The 19,042-nt window shown below is 43.9% G+C and overlaps 1 long non-coding RNA gene across 1 annotated transcript in view; it reads left to right on the forward strand.

Moving 5' to 3' along the window:
- Window positions 1–18,418, forward strand: part of LOC139243930 (uncharacterized) — a 50,074-nt gene extending 31,656 nt beyond the window's left edge. Inside the window, exons 3-4 of the long non-coding RNA XR_011589811.1 lie at window positions 9,146–9,244; window positions 17,164–18,418. This is a non-coding gene — a long non-coding RNA (uncharacterized lncRNA). The remainder of the gene's footprint in view (window positions 1–9,145; window positions 9,245–17,163) is intronic.
- The last annotated feature ends 624 nt before the right edge of the window (window positions 18,419–19,042 follow it).

Genomic DNA, 19,042 nt, shown 5'->3' on the forward strand with positions numbered 1-19,042 from the left:
CAATGCCATACCTTGTGTGAGCCTTCTGCATCATGGTGCTACGTAGGAGACAATTGATTCAATGTCATTGCATCAGCAACATCAGAGCAGGAGGCCTTACCCACCTCAGGTATATCAAGACAGGCGTTCGTACCTCCACCTGGGTAGACTATGTCAGAAGGCTGCATTTCCGCAAAGAAGTTGTAACTGAAATCTGTGAGTTGGTCAAAGCAGATCTGCAACCTAGAAGCATCAGGAGGACTGCTTTGTCAGTTGAAGTGAAGGTTACAGCTGCAACTTGATTCCAGCGTTTCTTCATTTCTTTGGGTGGAACTTTTATGTGACCTCTGCTGGTGTTCAACTCCTGCCATCTGTTCTCAATCACAGTAACTAGTGCCTCCACTTCTTCCTGTAAGAAATTCTTGGTCCATGCACTGCATTGCATCTTGTACTGCTGCAGCTGTGATTTTCCCAATGCTCTCACACAGCACTCCTTCTCATACACACAACTGGCTCTTTAAAAATGGCCGATTGCCAAATCTGAGCTGTACTGAGCATGCGCGTCCATTGCAACCACGTTAGAAATGTAACTTTTTTTCCCGCGCAGGCGCAGAAGGTGTGACATTGTTTCTTGGCGCAGACAACAGGCTCCATCCCCCGAGGCATGGCACCAATTCGAATTATAGATCAGGGAAACTTTGGCAAATTATTTCTGGCACATTTCTGACCTAGAAAAATGGGCATAACTCTGGCAATACGCCAGAAAATAGGCTTGGGCAAAATTGAGCTCGATATAAGTTACTTTCAAAGCTTTAAAAAAATGTTAAAGCCGCCGTCAGTTAGTTTATCAGATGTCTGTGATTAGCAGCAATAAATAATTTAGAAATTTGCAAAGGGCACGGGGGTCAGAGTCATGACTAATGTGCAATGAACCCCCTTCAGACTTCTTGTGACTCTCCTGCAAGTTTCTACCTGTCACTCACAATTCCTTCTCAAGTGTGACCTGGAGTAGAAAAGTATAGATAATCTAAATGCCCTTGTGCAAGTGCTACTCTTAAAAATTCGCCCCAATCTCTCTCTTCCCAGTAATCCTATTTTTTAAATCATAGATTGATTAAAAGTAATCTTAACTTCTTCGAAATTGGCTTTCATGCCCCAGAAAGGAAGTAGATGGTAAATCAAGCACTAATGACCACGCGACAGGGGCGTGATACCAGAGTGCTACTCAATTTCAGGTGACTTGCACTCAACAATCATCCTTCAATCCTTCACACTGTCTCATTCCAGCCCATTTAAAGGGAAGATTCTATTAAAGTGCAGCTGCTCATTTTCACCAGTCCTGCATCTGAAGAAGACCTGAGAGGAATTGCAACAACTTTTTTGCTATGGCAGCTCCTAATCCAGCTGTAAGGGAGAGAGCTCGTCATTTCAATGATATAGCATTGGAGGCATTGGTGGGGCAGTCAAGCAAAGGGGGAAGCGCTGTTCCTGGCAAGAGAAGGAGGCCATTGCCCCAGGTCTTCAGGGCAATGTGAAGGGAAGCGGCAGAGAAGGTGTCGGGTGGCACTGTCATTCAATGCAGCCTCACACAGTGCCGTAAGAAATTTAACAACCTCAGTTGGATGGTCAAGGTGAGTACATGCTTCAACACCTCCTACATACCAGCCTCAGAATCTCTGTCTGTGCACACTGCGCAAACCACCACTCCCCCAACACTCACCCACCAAACATCTGCCACTATTCAAACTCACATCCTCACCTCACGCCTTGCCTACATACACAGCTATTTAATGATGGCAGCCATATCTTCCAGGCACATAGCTGGACTCTGACTCACACACATTCTTTTCTTTTGCAAGCCAAGATGACATACAATAGGAGGGAGCAGCAGAGAACAGGTAAAGGTGAACCTCTGCTCCAGCAGCTCTCAGACCTGGAGGAGCTAGTGCTGCGGTTCATTGGGCAGCAGGTGGTGGGCACCGTTGGACATCAGTGACATCGTCCCAGCTGGGGTCAACAATGGTATCTTCATCCCCTCTTCTTATCCCACTTTCAGCTCACACCACAATCCTTTCTCACTTTCCAGCTGCTGATAATGTCTGCATTCCTTGCTCTATTACTGCCCCCCTGCCCTCACCTTAATGCGAGTTCTGTGCCTTTTATGCTTTCAGATAATCAGCAAGCAGATGATCAGCCTATCACTGTCCCCCAACGAGAGTGAAGAAGGAGAAGAGAAGGAGGATCCAAGCACCGCATCACTGCATCTCTCACCCACAGGCACCAGCTCAGATACTGGCACTATGCGTTTGTTAGAGGTTAGGTTAGTAGAGGGGTCCACACTGGGTGATGCACCGGGGACGAGTGGGCTGCAGCAAGGCCAAGGGGAAAGGGTAGCTCGGGAGTCAGCTTCCCAAAGGGAGAGTTTGCGCGTGAGTTCTGCTGCACAAAACTCAGATGCGGACCTCGATAGGGAAGCTTTCACAAGAAGGGTAATGGCCATGCACTCCAACATGATAGGTGCAATTGCAAGGGTGCCCTCGAGCCTCTCGGCAATGGTAAGGAGCGTGGAGGAGTCCACATCCAACATTGCCCAGAACTCTGCGCACACCATGGAGCCCATCATTTCAAGTCTGCTGACAATGGTGGATTCCCAGAGAGAACATGGGGACCCAGACCTCATGATGCCTGTCATGGGCAATGTGGCAGCTTCCATTGTAGCACAGATGGAAGCAACGCAACATCTTATTGCTGTAATTCAGTCAATGGTTGGTGGCTTGGAAGCTCAGACTGCTCTCATGCAGTCTCAGCTGCATTCCACGCGAGCTCTGACTGCTGCCATCATCACTAGTTTAACACAGTCAACCGGGGATCTCACGGTGTCACAGCAGGCCACCAATCTGTGTTCCAGCTACTTGGGAGGGATGCTGAGCTGCTGCCCCAGGGGATTAGCAGTGGGTCAGTGGAGCAGGCACATGCTGTTCTCTATCAGGATGACATCATTCCTGAATCCACAACTGCCACTCCACCATTACACTTGTCACTGCCTGTCATCCAGCCAGCCCAGACTGAGTGGTGCAGTCTGCAGCCGGGCCTTCCAGGCCAACAGCTGGTCGAGGGCTTCCTGCAAGGCCATCTATTGTCTCTGGCCCTGACACTCAGCAGCCTTCCACCAGCTGTGCTGCGGACACAGGGGACACACAATGAAGGAGCACTGGAATAGGTAGACAGTGTTAAGAGGAGATATTAGGTTTTGCACAAGGTGATTCATAAATTTATAATTATGGTGAATGTTATGAGATAAAGGGGGAGAAAATCCCCAGTGCCCCGATTGGGAGTGGTAACCTGCTCCGGGTGGGACTTCCTGCACCCTGCGCTACCCGCGGGATGTGGCACTCCCATGGCAGTGCCTCCGCTAACTCCCGCACAATTTTGCGGGAGTCCCCCCGAGCGAAGAAGTGCTAATGGGTGTCACAAAAGGGAGCAATTTCGACCCCAAAATTTGAATTGGAAAGTTGCATATTTGGTGCTTTCATCTCATTTCAGTTTTGGTGCTGTGGTATGGAAGGGCAAATTGATGCGCTCATGGAGACGTGCAGAGCAACTGGGAAGTGGGCTGGAATTCATTGGAACTGTAGTCTGATGAAGTAGGCATGGACCGCCCTTGCAGAATATCAATTGAGTGGCTGCCTCCTCTGTCGCTGCTGTTGCTGGTCCTGTTCCTCTTCATTTTCATCCTCATCCTCCTCCTGCTCCTCCTCCTGAGATGGTGGAGCTATGCATGGTGGCAATGGCTGTGCCCTCATGATGGCGAGGTTGTGCAGCATGCAGCAGTTTACGACAAAAAGGGACACCCACTCAGCTGAGTACTGGAGGACTCCCCCCGATTGGTCAAGGCAGCGGAACTGTTGCTTGAACATCCCGATGGTCTGCTCGATGAAATCCCTTGTGGCAGCATGGCTCCCATTATATGGGCAGGAATGTTGGGGTTGTGGAAGGGAGTCATGAGCCACATGGAGAGCGGATAGCCCTTGTCTCCGACTAGTCAGATGCGAGCTTAATCTGGTGGCTGGAGGAGAGCTGACATACCAGTCTGGCGCTGGATGAATGGGTAATCGCTGCTGCCAGGATAGTGGGCATTGACAGTGAGGATTTGGCATGTGTGGTCGCACACCAACTGCACATCCAGTGAATGGTAGCTTTTGCAGTTACGGAATACCTCAATTGCAAAATTTGCAGATAACATCAAATTAATGATGGGCAATAAATGCTGGCCTTACCAGCGCCCACCTCCCATGAGCAAATAAAAAAAAATACACTGTACACTTACCTATATTGAAATTAATTTGCAATGAATGGCCATTCTGAAAGTTTATTAATGTCTTCTTGTATTTTATTACATTTTCCTCAGTATTAACGACATCCCCCCAATTTAGTGCTGTCTGCAAATTTTGCAATTGTACTTCCCATTCCCAAGTATAAATCGTTTCTGTAAATTATGAACATTAGTGGTCCCATTATTGATCCTTGTCAAACACCACTTCCAACAGTTTATCAGTTTGAGTAGCTACTCTTAACTCTTATTCTCTGTTTTCTGTTTTGTAGCCACCTTGCTATCCATTGTACTACTTGTCCCCAACTCTACATGATCTGACATTAGTCCCGATCAATGTACATGTTAAGCTGCCCTAGATGTCCTGTGCAGCCGGTTCATCAGCTTTTAAATGGAAAAACCTTGCATGCGCCGAAATTTGAATGGGCCGCACATCCTGTTAAAGGGGCCGCGCACCCCCCAAAAAATTAGAGGAAACATTATTCATGAGTGTACTGTGCAGTACCTTATTGAAGGCCTTTTGAAAATCCAAACATATTACGTCTGCTAATCATTCTGTTACTTCTTTAAAGAATTCAACAAGGTTAGTCAAGCATAACATTCACTTTTGAAATCCGTGCTAATTGCTCTTTATTATATTTTCGGTTTCTAGATGTTTTTCTATGAGATCATTGGAATTCCATTATATTTCCTACCACTGACAAATTAAATCAACCAGCTAACTACTTGTGTGGGCTGTATTTTCAGTAGGATAGCATTTCAGCTGCTGAAATCAGATGTAAGGAACTTTTTAAATGAATATATGAAATACTGCAAAAACATAAATTCAGCAGTTAAAGAAACAGATGGAACCTGTAACCTAATGTGGTTTTGGATATAGGTCAATAGTGAGCCTTTTTAAATCTCCGCTCCACTCCCACTTTGACTTCTTTGTCCTCGGCCTCCTACACTGATCGAACGAAGCTAAACGCAAGCCCGAAGAACAGCACCTCACCTTTCGATTAGGCACTTTACAGCCTTCCGAACTCAACATTGAGTTAAACAATTTCAGATCATAGCCACTCCTGCAATTTTCTCAGACAGCAGAATTAGGTAATGGCTCTGCGGCAACCATTTATACCTCCTCTAAACTCATCTTTTGTTTCTTTACTTATCCCATTATCATCTCCTTTCACCTTGCACCATTATCCATTTTGTCATTTATTCACTCCTGCCCTCCACCCTATCACCGACCTTCCCTTTTGTTCCTTCCTCTCCTCAAACCTTCTTCTGCACTTGCTTATAAACTGTTGAAACTGATAAAAGGTATTGACCTGAAACGGTAACTCTGTTTCTCTCTCCACAGATGCTGCCTGACCTGCTGAGTATTTCCAGCATTTTCTGTTTTAATTTCAGATTTTCATCACCTGCAGAATTTTGCATCTGTTTTGTTAAAAAATTAATTCATGGGATGAGGGCGTCGCTGGCAAGTCCAGCATTTATTGCCTATCCCTAATTGCCCTTGAGAAGGTGGTGGTGAGTAGCCTCCTTGAACCGCTACAGTCCACGTGGTGAAGGTACTCCCACAGTGCTGTTAGGGAGGGAATTCCGGGATTTTGACCCAGTGACGATGAAGGAACGACAATATATTTGCAAGATAGGATAGTGTGTAACCATGATTGAGAAAAAACATATTTCCACTTCAATTATAAGACTATCAAAAATAGATGACCATCATGTAAAGTGAAGATTACAGCAAAAGATTCTTGAACATTTTTCCAAACTAATCTAAAAGGCAGACACGGTTTATTCAATTTTTCATCTCTGTGTCTACCCAGGAGAAATCTTTGCTGGAAATACTTTACACAGAACCTAGCATATTTTCTCAAGTTTGACTGGAGTGACTATCAATCCATCTATGCTGCAGAACCATTTTGTAAAATTACAGGCTACTTTAACTTCTGGAGAGAGATTTGTCGATTGGAAAAGATTCAGTGCTCATTATTTTCTTCCGTTTGGAAAATGATGGACATATTAAAGCTACAATTATTCCTGCGAGCTTCACAGAGGGTTGGAGAGCAATTTTCCAGACGTTTCCTCCCCGAATTGCCCTGTTTTATTAGCTCGCCAGGAGATCACATGGCTTTCAGGTAGGGTGGGCAATGTATATATATATATATTGTAATGCAAAAGGCACCGCAGTTGTGTGGGACAGGCTGGATGGACCACAGGGTCTTTTCCTGCCCGTCATTGTTCGTATGAATTAATCTCCACAGTCTGTGTTGCCCTGCATTGTTTTAAATCAAAATCATAGATCTGATTGATCAAATTGTGAATGATGCCAACAATCCCACCTCTAACATTTCGAGTGCACTACGTAAAAGGGTGGTGGAAGCAGATTCAAAAGTAGTTCACAAAAGGGAATTGGATAAATGGAAAAAAGATTGCAGAGCTATGGGGAAGGAGTAGGCGAGTGGAATATAATTGGATAGCTCTTTCAAAGAGCCGGCACAGGCTTAATGGGCTGAATTACCTCCTTCTGTGCTGTAACAATGTTTGAAACAACCTTGATGGCGTAGGTCCTAAAATAAGGCTACGTGAAGGTGCCCAAATGTATATGAGGCAATTTTAGACTTTGCAGCCCCCAGTGAAGAACTTACCTGCCAGAGATGCAAATCAGAAATTCAACTGTGTGTGTCACAAAATGTTCTGATCGTAAATTCAAATCAGAGAATAACCTCTGTAGGGAACCAGAACTTCAGCAGGATAAAGTGCAGAATTATAAGGTGAAGGGTTGGTGCCAGCATAAATTTGTTATTATATATTTAATACATCGACTGCACCTCACAAACCTGAGACCACTATCGCCTATAAGGTCAAAGGCAATGGTTGCATGAACAAAGAACTGGGAGCAGGAGTAGGCCATTCGGCCCCTCGAGCCTGCTCCGCCATTCAATAAGATCATGGCTGACCTTCTACCTCAGCTCCACTTCTCCTGCCATATCCCCATATGCCCATGGGAACACCATCACCTCCAAGTTCCCCTCCAAGTCGCACACTATCCTGACTTGGAAATATATCCTTCATCGTCGCTGGTTCAAAATCCTGGAACTGTAACAGCACTGTGGGAGTACCTTCACCACATGGACTGCAGCAGTTCAAGAAGAATGCTCACCATCATCTGCTCAAGAGTAACTAGAGATGGGCAATAAATATTGACCTTGCCAGCGATGTTCCCATTCAAAGACTTAATTTTTAAAAAGGTTTTCATGAGGCCAACTAAAACCTCGTACACCTGGCCCTTTAATTCCACATCTTCCATAGCGGGGCTGGCATTAGGATCTCAATCATTAGGGCATGGGATTTCATAAAAGCATCCCTTAAAGATCCGCCGACATCGAGTAATGGTAAATTTAAGGGGATGTGATGACTTTAAGAGAAGTGTTACATGTGGAGATAAAAAGGTTGGTGACGCTTATAGATGTTGCTAATATTTTTTAGATATATGTCAGCCTTTGCAAAGGTTGCTGGGTGAAGAAGAAATGTTTGTGAAAACCCATGGAATAATACAATCAATGTAGAATCAGGAAACCAAGCGATGAAGCAGTACAGCACTCCAACCCCTTGTTTGATGGCTGGTAAAATGAATCAGCTGCAGACCAGCAAGGAGGGTAGCCCTGTTCTCCTGCTCCAAGATGCTGTCCCCCAAGGACAGCATTGTAAAAGAAAGACTTGCATTTATATAGCGCCTTTCATGACATCCGGATGTCTCAAAGTGCTTTACGGCCAAGTGTCATCCCTGTTGTAATGTGGGAAACACAGCAGCTAATTTGTGCACAGCAAGCAAGCTTCCACAAACAGCAATGTGATAATGACCAGATAATCTGTTTTGTTGATTGAGGGATAAATATTGGCCAGGACACCAGGGATAACACCCTTACTCTTTTTTGAATAGTGCCATGGGATCTTTTACGTACATCTGTGAAAGCAGACGGAGTCTCAGTTCAACATCTCATCAGAAAGACGACATCTCCGACAGTGCAGCACTCCCTCAGCACTGCACTGGAGTATCAGCTTAGATTTATGTGCTTAAGTCCCGAAGCAGGGCCTGAACTCACAACTTTCTGACTCAGAGGCGAGTGTGCTACCCACTGAGCCAGTGCTGATATTCTATAACATGTCTGGAAAGAAAAAAAGCATTGATATAGCGCCTTTCGTGACCTCAGAATGCTCCAAAGCGTGTTACGGCCAATTAAGTACTTTTTAAGTGAAGTCACTGTTGTAATGTAGGAAAATGTGGCAGCCAATTTGAGCACACCAAGCTCCCACAAATACCAATGATAAAATGGCCAGATAAATTGATTTAGTGATGTTTGAAGCGGGGATTAATGACTTAAGCACATATGATGTTAGTAAGACAAAACACAATTTGCTGATGTGGCAAAATTAGCAGGTGCAACTGTAGAACAATGGTGTGAGTTCCTGTTATTCAGAGCTAAGGTCTTGAGCCTAGGAAGTGGGTTCTTGTTATTCAGAACTAAGGTCGTAGGCCTAAGAAATAAGTTCCTGTTAGTAGCAGGAGGCAGGAGGCAGGATGCATATGTTCTTACCCAAGGAGGATACTGGAAAAATTAACAAAGTTAAAATTAAACAATCTGTAACAAAGCAAAAAAATTGTCACGCGGTAGAAAGACTGACCAATGATAATGTAATTGATGACTTTGCAAAGAATTCTGTAAAAAGGAAACAGCTCCTAAAGTGTTCAAGGAGAACGGTTGGTCACGCACCCAGTTGAGGAACTGGTGTAGCCGTGTCTCCCTTGATCAAGCAATTAAACAATTCTTTTCTCCACAACAGGGCTGTGTTGAGTGTCTTTGTCATACTCCACATCACATGGCGTAGTCTGACAGCACGCACCAGGACAAAAGACAGACGGATGTTTGCAGATCATCACAAGTAAGTATATTTTAAATACCATTCATAAATCCGATGCAATCTGCCGCGAAACGTGTCAGTCGCCTAGAGTGTCCGAACTTGTGAGAAAGGTCTGTAATGGTGTAAAAGACTTGAAGATAGTTAAGAGGTCACAATAGTAATTATCAAAGTAGGATCGGCTTTGCAGGTTTGTAATTGCAGACCCTAGGTTCGTGGAAACCAGGTTAAAGGGGACAACGAACTGATAGAGGGTAGACGTACCAAACATAGATGGTGTGAAAAGATATGTTTGATTAGGGGCCGGAAGGTTTGCTGAGTAGGTATTTTGCTGGCGACCATAAAAATTGATAGTTACTATGTTAAATGACGGATGGGATCCCAAAGAAGATTCCGTAAAACAAAGATGATGGTGGGAGAAACAAAAAAATAAAAAGACAGCCAAAGCAGGTTAGTTGGTGGTCAGTCAATCAGCTTTGTTGAGTGAAAATGGTTGCTTGGATGTCTTCTTGACTATAGAATATTTGAGGTGGGAGTTAATGAATTTTTCATTTGTCTGAAAGCCGGTCTTTTAAAAGATAAATGGTGTATCTGTATGTTTGTTTTAGCTCCACCCACATTTTCGGGCAGAGAGGTGAAAGTTTTTAACCCTTTCTAGTGTTGTCCTAGATGTGGGAAGTTTTAAGAAAGTGTGAATAATTTAAATTGTGTACCTAGAATTGAATAGTATTTTAAGTTAGAAACACAGATGTGGATTTATTTTGATGATAAGTTATGAGTGGAAAAAACCATTGATTTGGAAGTTTAACTGGATTACAGTGAAAAAATGTGATTGGCTTATATCATAAAGTGCTGTCTTTTCAATTTGGTTATTACAAACCGAGACATCCAATTACTTGTTAAAAAAAAAACGCGTAATCATTGATTACATTGGGTTGAAAGATAATAAATTTAGTCTATGAATGAGATAAAGAAAAGAGAAGGGAGAGTGTGATGTCTTTTTAAAAAAGCCTGCGTGGGTTTCTCGAGGCTTCAGGCTGGGGGAAGCTCCGCCCTCATTTTCCTTTGTGTAGAATCTTATTTTAAATGACTTGAAAGCTTCTAGTTCAGTAAAAGAGATTTAAATAAAAAGATTGGCAGTACATTATTTGAACTGGGATTTTGAGATATTCTTCTTGATAAACATTTTGGTTGTATTGGAAAATCTTGGATTTGGAAACCTTTGTAAAAGAAATAATACTAAACAGTTTAGAAAAAAAATACTAAAAAGTTTGGAAACAATCTAAAAATGCCATTTTATTTGATGAGAGACAGAAATGCACAAGGACAGAATCAGACCCATAGCTTACTATTCAATCCAACAATCACCAGTAACCGTGGGTTTGTCCAGATGCATGGCTGCACTAGACTGCGCCACATGGGCAGTCAAGGTCAGAAAACCTGTTGTGATGACAGGTGAAATTGTCCTACACACCAAACACACTCTGGTAAAAATGTTGAATGCTGGAAAGCTCCAGGCCATCTCCAATGTCCGCCGAGCGAAATGGGAAGCCGTTTTACTGCCCCACAAGAATCAGTAAAGATAGTCAGATACACCGCAGAAGGGAGGAGCCCCACGAGTGTAATGCATTAGAATGGGAAGCTTCCCCAGAGAATGTAAGTGAGGTAGCTCTCGAAAACCCAGACATCACATTGTATGTGGATGGATCCCAACGGTATGTCGACGGCTACCCACGTACGGGATGGGCGGTATTAAACCAGCATCTCGAAGTAGTGATGCAGGGAGCGCTGGACGGAGGTCTTTTGGCCCAAGTAGCAGAATTAACCGCACTAACGAAAGCCTTATTACTGGCAGAGGGAAAGACAGTGACTATATACACAGAGAGTAGATAAGCCTTTGGGGTAGTACATGACTACATGGTAGCATGTGGAAGGAGAGGGTTTGTTACCTCTGGCGGCGAGGCCATCAAACACAATGAACGTATAAAATTACTATTAGAAGCAGCCAACAAACCAGCTAAAGCAGCAGTGATGAAGGTAAAGTGATGGATGAAAGATGAACGAGTAATGGATGAAATACCGCGTGGAAATGAGGCTGCGGACAATGCCGCTTGAGAAGTGACCACATCCGCAGGCATAAAATTAGAGTCAGTCTGCAGCATTACCATAGAGGAGGACATAAACATAGTTAAACTGCACGCAGATACGAATGAGGAAGAAAGAGCAGAATGGGAGAGAAAGGGAGGATCATCTGATATAAACTCCGTGTGGAGAAAGGACGGAAAGGTATTGGCTCCTTCCTGCATTTGGCAAATGATCATGGAGTTACACCATGGCATTAACTATGCCGGGCATAACGCCATGATATCTAATATCTCACGGGATTGGTGGTGGCCGGGAATTGGGCGCGATGTTGCTAAACATTGTCAGCACTTTGTTACGTGCACCCAACATAATCCGGGAAAAACGATAAAAATAAGGAAGGCGCAACAATCCCACCCACGGGGACCATGGGAAAACATACAGATTGATTTTACTGGGCCCCTAATAAACTCCAGGGGAAGGAAGTACTGCTTGGTGATTATTGACCAGTTTACAAGGTGGGTGGAAGCATTCGCCACCCGCAATCGCACCGCACCCACGGTAGCCCGTATATTAGCGGAAGATGTCATTCCTAGAAGGGGATTCCCATTCAGATAGATTCAGACCAAGGGACTCATTTCACAGAAAAGGTAATGAAGGAAACTTCTAAAATATTGAACATTAAGCAGAAATTCCACATCCCCTGCCATCCCCAGAGTTCGGGAATGGTAGAAAGAATGAATAGAACCCTCAAAACCTCCCTGAGTAAAGCAATCCAGGGAACTGGACAGGACTAGCCAGAACTCCTGCCCACCATCTTGATGAGACTGCGTGCTACACCGAACTGCACAACAGGAATCACCCCTTACGAACTAATGACTGGATGAGCAATGAAACTACCTGAGGGAATAGTTACAGGAGGAGTAGTATTAGGACAATTACGAGATAGAATTAGGAAGTAGGTGATGGAACTGAGGAAGTTGAAAGGTATGCGACAGGAAGTGCGAGATAAGCAGGAAGAGGAGGACGAGGATAAAGGAACAAAACCCCCGGCGGTAGTACCCGAGGTGGGGGCAAGGGTAATGGTTCGGGTATTAGCAGAAAAACCTGGATTTGCCCCTCGACAGAGCGGACCCTATGAGCGAATCACAGGATAGCTCAGATGAATACGTGGCTTGAGCAGTGGTGCAGCAGGAAGGGATTCAAATTCCTGGGGCATTGGAACCGCTTCTGGGAGAGGTGGGACCAGTACAAACTGGACGGTCTGCACCTGGGCAGGACCAGAACCAATGTCCTCGGGGGAGTGTTTGCTAGTTGGGGAGGAGTTAAACTAATATGGCAGGGGGATGGGAACCAATGTAGGGAGACAGAGGGAAACAAAATGGAGACAAAAGCAAAAGACAGAAAGGAGATGAGGAAAAGCGGAGGGCAGAGAAACCCAAGGCAAAAAACAAAAAGGGCCACTGTACAGAAAAATTCTAAAGGGTCAAAGTGTAATAAAAAGGCAAGCCTGAAAGCTCTGTGCCTCAATGCGAGGAGTATTCAGAACCCAGTAGAGGGCTCTGAGCTAGTTAGAGTGGGTGAGAGCTCAGATGAACAGGACCCCAAGAAAGAATGGAAGAGGCAGGAGGCAACAGAGCAGAGTAGCACTGGGTTAAGGGTAAACCACAAGGTGATAGGAAGGGACAATATGTATGAGTATAAGGGGGCTGCAGGAGGGGTCAAAACTAAAAATCATGGTTTAAAAACTAGTATTAAAACACTCTACCTAAACGCATGCAGCATTCAAAATAAAGTAAATGAGTTCACGGCACAAATCATTACGAATGAGTATGATTTGGTGGCAATTACAGAAACGTGGTTGCAGGGTGGCCAAGAGTGGGAATTAAACATACAGGGGTATCTGACAATTCAGAAGGATAGACAAGAAGGGAAAGGAGGTGGGGTAGCTCTGTTAATAAAGGATGATATCAGGGCAGTTGTGAGAGATGATATTGGTTCTAATGAACAAAATGTTGAATCATTGTGGGTGGAGATTAGAGATAGTAAGGGGAAAATGTCACTGGTGGGCGTAGTTTATAGGCCCCCAAATAATAACTTCACGGTGGGACGGACAATAATCAAGGGAATAATGGAGGCATGTGAAAAAGGAATGGCAGTAATCATGGGGGATTTTAACCTACATATCAATTGGTCAAATCAAATTGCACGGGGTAGCCTGGAGGAGGAATTCATAGAATGCATACGAGATTGTTTCTTAGAACAGTATGTTATAGAACCTACTAGGGAGCAAGCTAGTTTAAATCTCGTCCTGTGTAATGAGTCAGGAATAATAAACGATCTCCTAGTAAAAGATCCTCTCGGAATGAGTGATCACAGTATGGTTGAATTTGTAATACAGATTGAGGGTGAGGAAGTAGTGTCTCAAATGAGCGTACTATGCTTAAACAAAGGGGACTACAGTGGGATGAGGGCAGAGTTGGCTAAAGTAGACTGGGAACACAGACTAAACGGTGGCACAATTGAGGAACAGTGGAGGACTTTTAAGGAGCTCTTTCATAGTGCTCAACAAAAATATATTCCAGTGAAAAAGAAGGGCGGTAAGAGAAGGGATAACCAGCCGTGGATAACCAAGGAAATAAAGGAGAGTATCAAATTAAAAACCAATGCGTATAAGGTGGCCATGGTTCGTGGGAAACTAGAAGATTGGGAAAATTTTAAACGACCGCAAAGAATGACTAAGAAAGCAATAAAGAAAGGAAAGATCGATTACGAAAGTAAACTTGTGCAAAACATAAAAACAGGTAGTAAAAGCTTTTACCGATTATATAAAACGGAAAAGAGTGACTAAAGTAAATGTTGGTCCCTTCGAAGATGAGAAGGGGGATTTAATAATGGGAAATGTGGAAATGGCTGACACCTTAAACAATTATTTTGCTTCGGTCTTCACAGTGGAAGACACAAAAACCATGCCAAAAATTGCTGGTCATGGGAATGTGGGAAGGGAGGACCTTGAGACAATCACTATCACTTTGGGGGTAGTGCTGGACAGGCTAATGGGACTCAAGGTAGACAAGTCCCATGGTTCTGATGAAATGCATCCCAAGGTATTAAAAGAGATTGCGGAAGTTATAGCAGATGCATTTGTTATAATCTACCAAAATTCTCTGGACTCTGGGGAGGTACCAGTGGATTGGAAAGCAGCTAATATAACGCCTCTGTTTAAAAAAGGGGGCAGACAAAAGGCAGGTAACAATAGGCCGGTTAGTTTAACATCTGTGGTGGGGAAAATGCTTGAAGCTATCATTAAGGAAGAAATAGCGGGACATCTAGATAGGAATAGTGCAATCAAACAGACGCAACATGGATTCATGAAGGGGAAATCATGTTTAACTAATTTGCTGGAATTCTTTGAGGGTGTAGGGAGCATGATGGATAGAGGTGTACAGTTGGATGTGGTGTATTTAGATTTCCAAAAGGCATTCGACAAGGTGCCACACAAAAGGTTACTGGAGAAGATAAAGGTACGTGGAGTCAGAGGAAATGTATTAGCATGGATCGAGAATTGGCTGGCTAACAGAAAGCAGAGAGTCGGGATAAATGGGTCCTTTTTGGGTTGGAAATCGGTGGTTAGTGGTGTGCCACAGGGATCGGTGCTGGGACCACAACTGTTTACAATATACATAGATGACCTGGAAGAGGGGACAGAGTGTAGTGTAACAAAATTTGCAGATGACACAAAGATTAGTGGGAAAACGGGTTGTGTAGAGGACACAGAGAGGCTGCAAAGAGATTTAGATAGGTTGAGCGAATGGGCTAATGTTTGGCAGATGGAATAGAATGTCGGAAAATGTGAGGTCATCCACCTTGGAAAAAAACAGTAAAAGGGAATATTATTTGAATTTGGAGAAATTACAACATGCTGCGGTGCAGAGGGACCTGGGGGTCCTTGTGCATGAATCACAAAAAGTTAGTTTGCAGGTGCAGCAAGTAATCAGGAAGGCGAATGGAATGTTGGCCTTCATTGCGAGAGGGATGGAGTACAAAAGCAGGGAGGTCCTGCTGCAACTATACAGGGTATTGATGAGGACGCACCTGGAGTACTGCGTGCAGTTTTGGTCACCTTACTTAAGGAAGGATATACTAGCTTTGGAGGTGGTACAGAGACGATTCACTCGGCTGATTCCAGAGATGAGGGGGTTATCTTATGATGATAGATTGAGTAGACTGGGTCTTTACTCGTTGGAGTTCAGAAGGATGAGGGGTGATCTTATAGAAACATTTGAAACAATGAAAGGGATAGACAAGATAGAGGCAGAGAGGTTGTTTCCACTGGTCGGGGAGACTAGAACTAGCGGGCACAGCCTCAAAATACGGGGGGAGCCAATTTAAAACCGAGTTGAGAAGGAATTTCTTCTCCCAGAGGGTTGTGAATCTGTGGAATTCTCTGCCCAAGGAAGCAGTTGAGGCTAGCTCATTGAATGTGTTATGTTCTTATGTAGGTACTGATTAGCCGAGACACGTGTGCATGCGTAAATATGAAAGGTGGGGGTCGATGGAAATATTGTTCCCAGCTAAAAGAATATAAGGAGTGGAGAGATGCATTGATAGATGGACTTTTCGGGGGACTCGGATTAATATTTGCAATACTAGGGGTACTTGCCATCATAAAATAGATCTGGGAAAAGTCACTTGCCCAGAGAAATGGTGCAAACAATCTGGTCGGAGTAGAAATGGTAAGGATCTAACTAAAAATCTGGAATATCCAGGATGTGTTTTATCAACAGAATGCATATCAATGTGATCACCACCGCCCTTATAATTCTGTAAGGACAACGAAGAAACTTGTAACCCATCACCCGCCCCAGAGGGAAGTACAAGTTGTGACAATTATACAGGAGGAGGAACGATGTTCCTGTGTGAGGGGAGAACTCCAAGGTGCCCTCACAGAACAAAAGGGGTGCAAAGGGGGGTTAGGAATAGAATACGCCAGAAGATAATCACAGTATTTCTAAATCTGACCAATCTAACGATCCCCTGTTTCTGCAAGTCAAAAACAATGAGCATGTATAAAAATCTGACACTGCGGGCCTTAGATGGACCCGACTCTAAGGCCCTGAGGTTTATCACATTAAAAGGGAAGATTAGATGAAAAAGGGGATATTAGAAATGATGAGCGCGGGATATGTGACAGGCGTAGCAACGGTAAACATTACAGATCACCAGATGGTCGAAGATCAGGTTGACATATTCACCCAAACCCTAAGAGGGTTGCTGGAAAGGGGAAATGATAATGAGAAAATGCAGGCACAATTGGGAGATAGGGCCAGACGAGAATTGTTACAAGTGGCTCACACACTAAGGGATCATGCCAAGACAATTAACAATAAACGTGAACCAAAAGTAAAATAGTGAAAGCAGACAAAACGCCGCGGTATGACCGGGTATGGAGCATGGATGATAAGTACAGTAGAACATAACTTAGAACAGCTACAAAATGGGGAGGTCCCTGATTGGATAACCAATGATGTATTCAGGGAATGGACTTTGAGAAAAAGGGAAACAGATACCTGTGAAATCAGGCGAAACAGCCATGCATGGGTTCTTAAACTAAATGTGTAACTGGTCATCAGAATATAATCGGATTTGTACTGTCAATACCACAATATGATGTAACCAAGGGAAACCTCCTGTATAAATTTGACAATATAGGAGAAATAAGAAACCAAACACGGGTCAGATACCACAAACTGCACCAATACAATATTACGAAGGGAGATGATACCAAGGGTGTGTGCATTAAAGATTTTATAAGAATAACCAGGTTGCTTTGTTCTGAGAACAACCCAAATTTGATCAAGGTGACTGTGGATACAGCCGCACAGAAGGATACGTCCTGAGCATAACCCCACTGATGCTGGATTTCGAGACAGCAGCAGCACCACGAAGTTACGGGCAACGGTGTGTCAGCACCACAGCCACTAACATGACTGTGGGAGGAGTAACGCACTGCCCCATCACTACCACCGATTTTTGCTTCACGACCAGAGAAGAGGTTAATATTCAGGGACATATTCTATACCCAGAAGTAAAAGAAGAAACTGTCAGTGGAATAGTGGTAGATACTATAAAGGCGGGGTACGAGGGCTTTGAAGAGCCTCGGGGAAAACCTATTCCCAAACTAAGTGAGGAACAGACAGTATTGGAGAAGAGTGTCCGTGAGCAATGACAAAAATACATCATCCTGATGAAAGAGATTGTTGAGCTGCAAAAGGACACAAAGAAAGTGCTGGCCAATCAACCCTGGTATACACGACTATGGGATTTTGGACTTAATGTTCATGTACATCCTTGGATAAGAATTATGTCACATGTATTAATGATAGTGCAGATGTTGGTTATACTGATGTTACTGTTTGAATGGTGCTTCAGATGTAGGAGGAGAAGGATAAATGCGCTGGTAAAAGCTGCTCAGAAATACGAAAGGAAGCCTTTGCTGAAAGTAAGTAACAGGGGAGATGGACCAAACCAACATGAATACCTGCTATGAGTTGTAAGGGTCCCAATCCTATCGCATGATCAATGAAATCGGGGCGGGAGACACATGAGTCTAGTAAGGTAAAATAATTGGTCACGTTGGGTCAATAGAATAATCATATGACCAAAGGGGGGATTGAAGTGGGATTAAAGAGTTAAACATGTATGATGTTCATAAGACCAAAACTCAATTTGCTGATGTGGCAAAAGTAGCAGGTGCGACTGTAGAACAATGGTGTGAGTTCCTGTTATCAGAGCTAAGGTCTTGAGCCTAGGAAGTGGGTTCCTGTTATTCAAAACTAAGGTCTTACGCCTAAGAAATAAATTCCTGTTAATGGCAGGAGGCAGGATGCATATGTTCATACCCAAGGAGGATACTGGAACAATTAACAAAGTTAAAATTAAACAATCTATAACAAAGAGAAAAAAATTGTCATGCAGTAGAAAGACTGACCAATGATAATGTAAATGATGACTTTGCAAAGAATTCTGTATAAAGGAAGCAGCTCCTAAAATGTTCGAGGAGAACGGTTGGTAACGCACCCAGTTGAGGAACTGGTGTAGCCGTGTCTCCCTTGATCAAGCAATTAAACAATTCTTTTCTCCACAACAGACCTGTGTTGAGTGTCTTTGTCATACTCAACATCAATGTTGGTTGAGGAATAAATATTGGCGAAGACACCAGGAAAAACCCACAGCTCCTCTTTTGAAATAATGCCATGGGATCGGTTACATTCATCCACGAGTGCAAATGGGTCTGGGTTTAATGTCTCATCCAAAAGACACCTTCGACAGTATTGTGCCCCCTCAGTACTGCACTGGGAGCGTCAGCCTAGATTTTGTGCTCAGGTCTCTGGAGTGGAGGTTTAACCCACAGCCATCTAGCTCAGTGGTGAGAGTGCTACCAACTGAGCTATGGCTGGAAGGTAGCAGAGGAAAACAATATTTACAGGAGGTCCATACACCTTGGGGTAGAAATTGGTCCTCATTGCACCTGTTTTCCATACAGAAACAGGGCCCAACAGCGACCAAATCTGCCGGTTATGGCGCAGACAATTTGCAGGCAACCCGGGCAACTGTCTTCAACAGGCGTTAGGCCGCTTACATATGTTAATGAAAGGGCCTAACAATTGTTTAAGCACACCTTCAAGAAATTGGGCAGCATGAGTCTGCTGAGCTTTTGTAGCATTTGGCCTAATCAGT

The sequence above is a fragment of the Pristiophorus japonicus genome, chromosome 1 (assembly GCF_044704955.1).
Source record: "Pristiophorus japonicus isolate sPriJap1 chromosome 1, sPriJap1.hap1, whole genome shotgun sequence".
Classification (NCBI taxonomy): Eukaryota; Metazoa; Chordata; class Chondrichthyes; family Pristiophoridae; genus Pristiophorus; species Pristiophorus japonicus.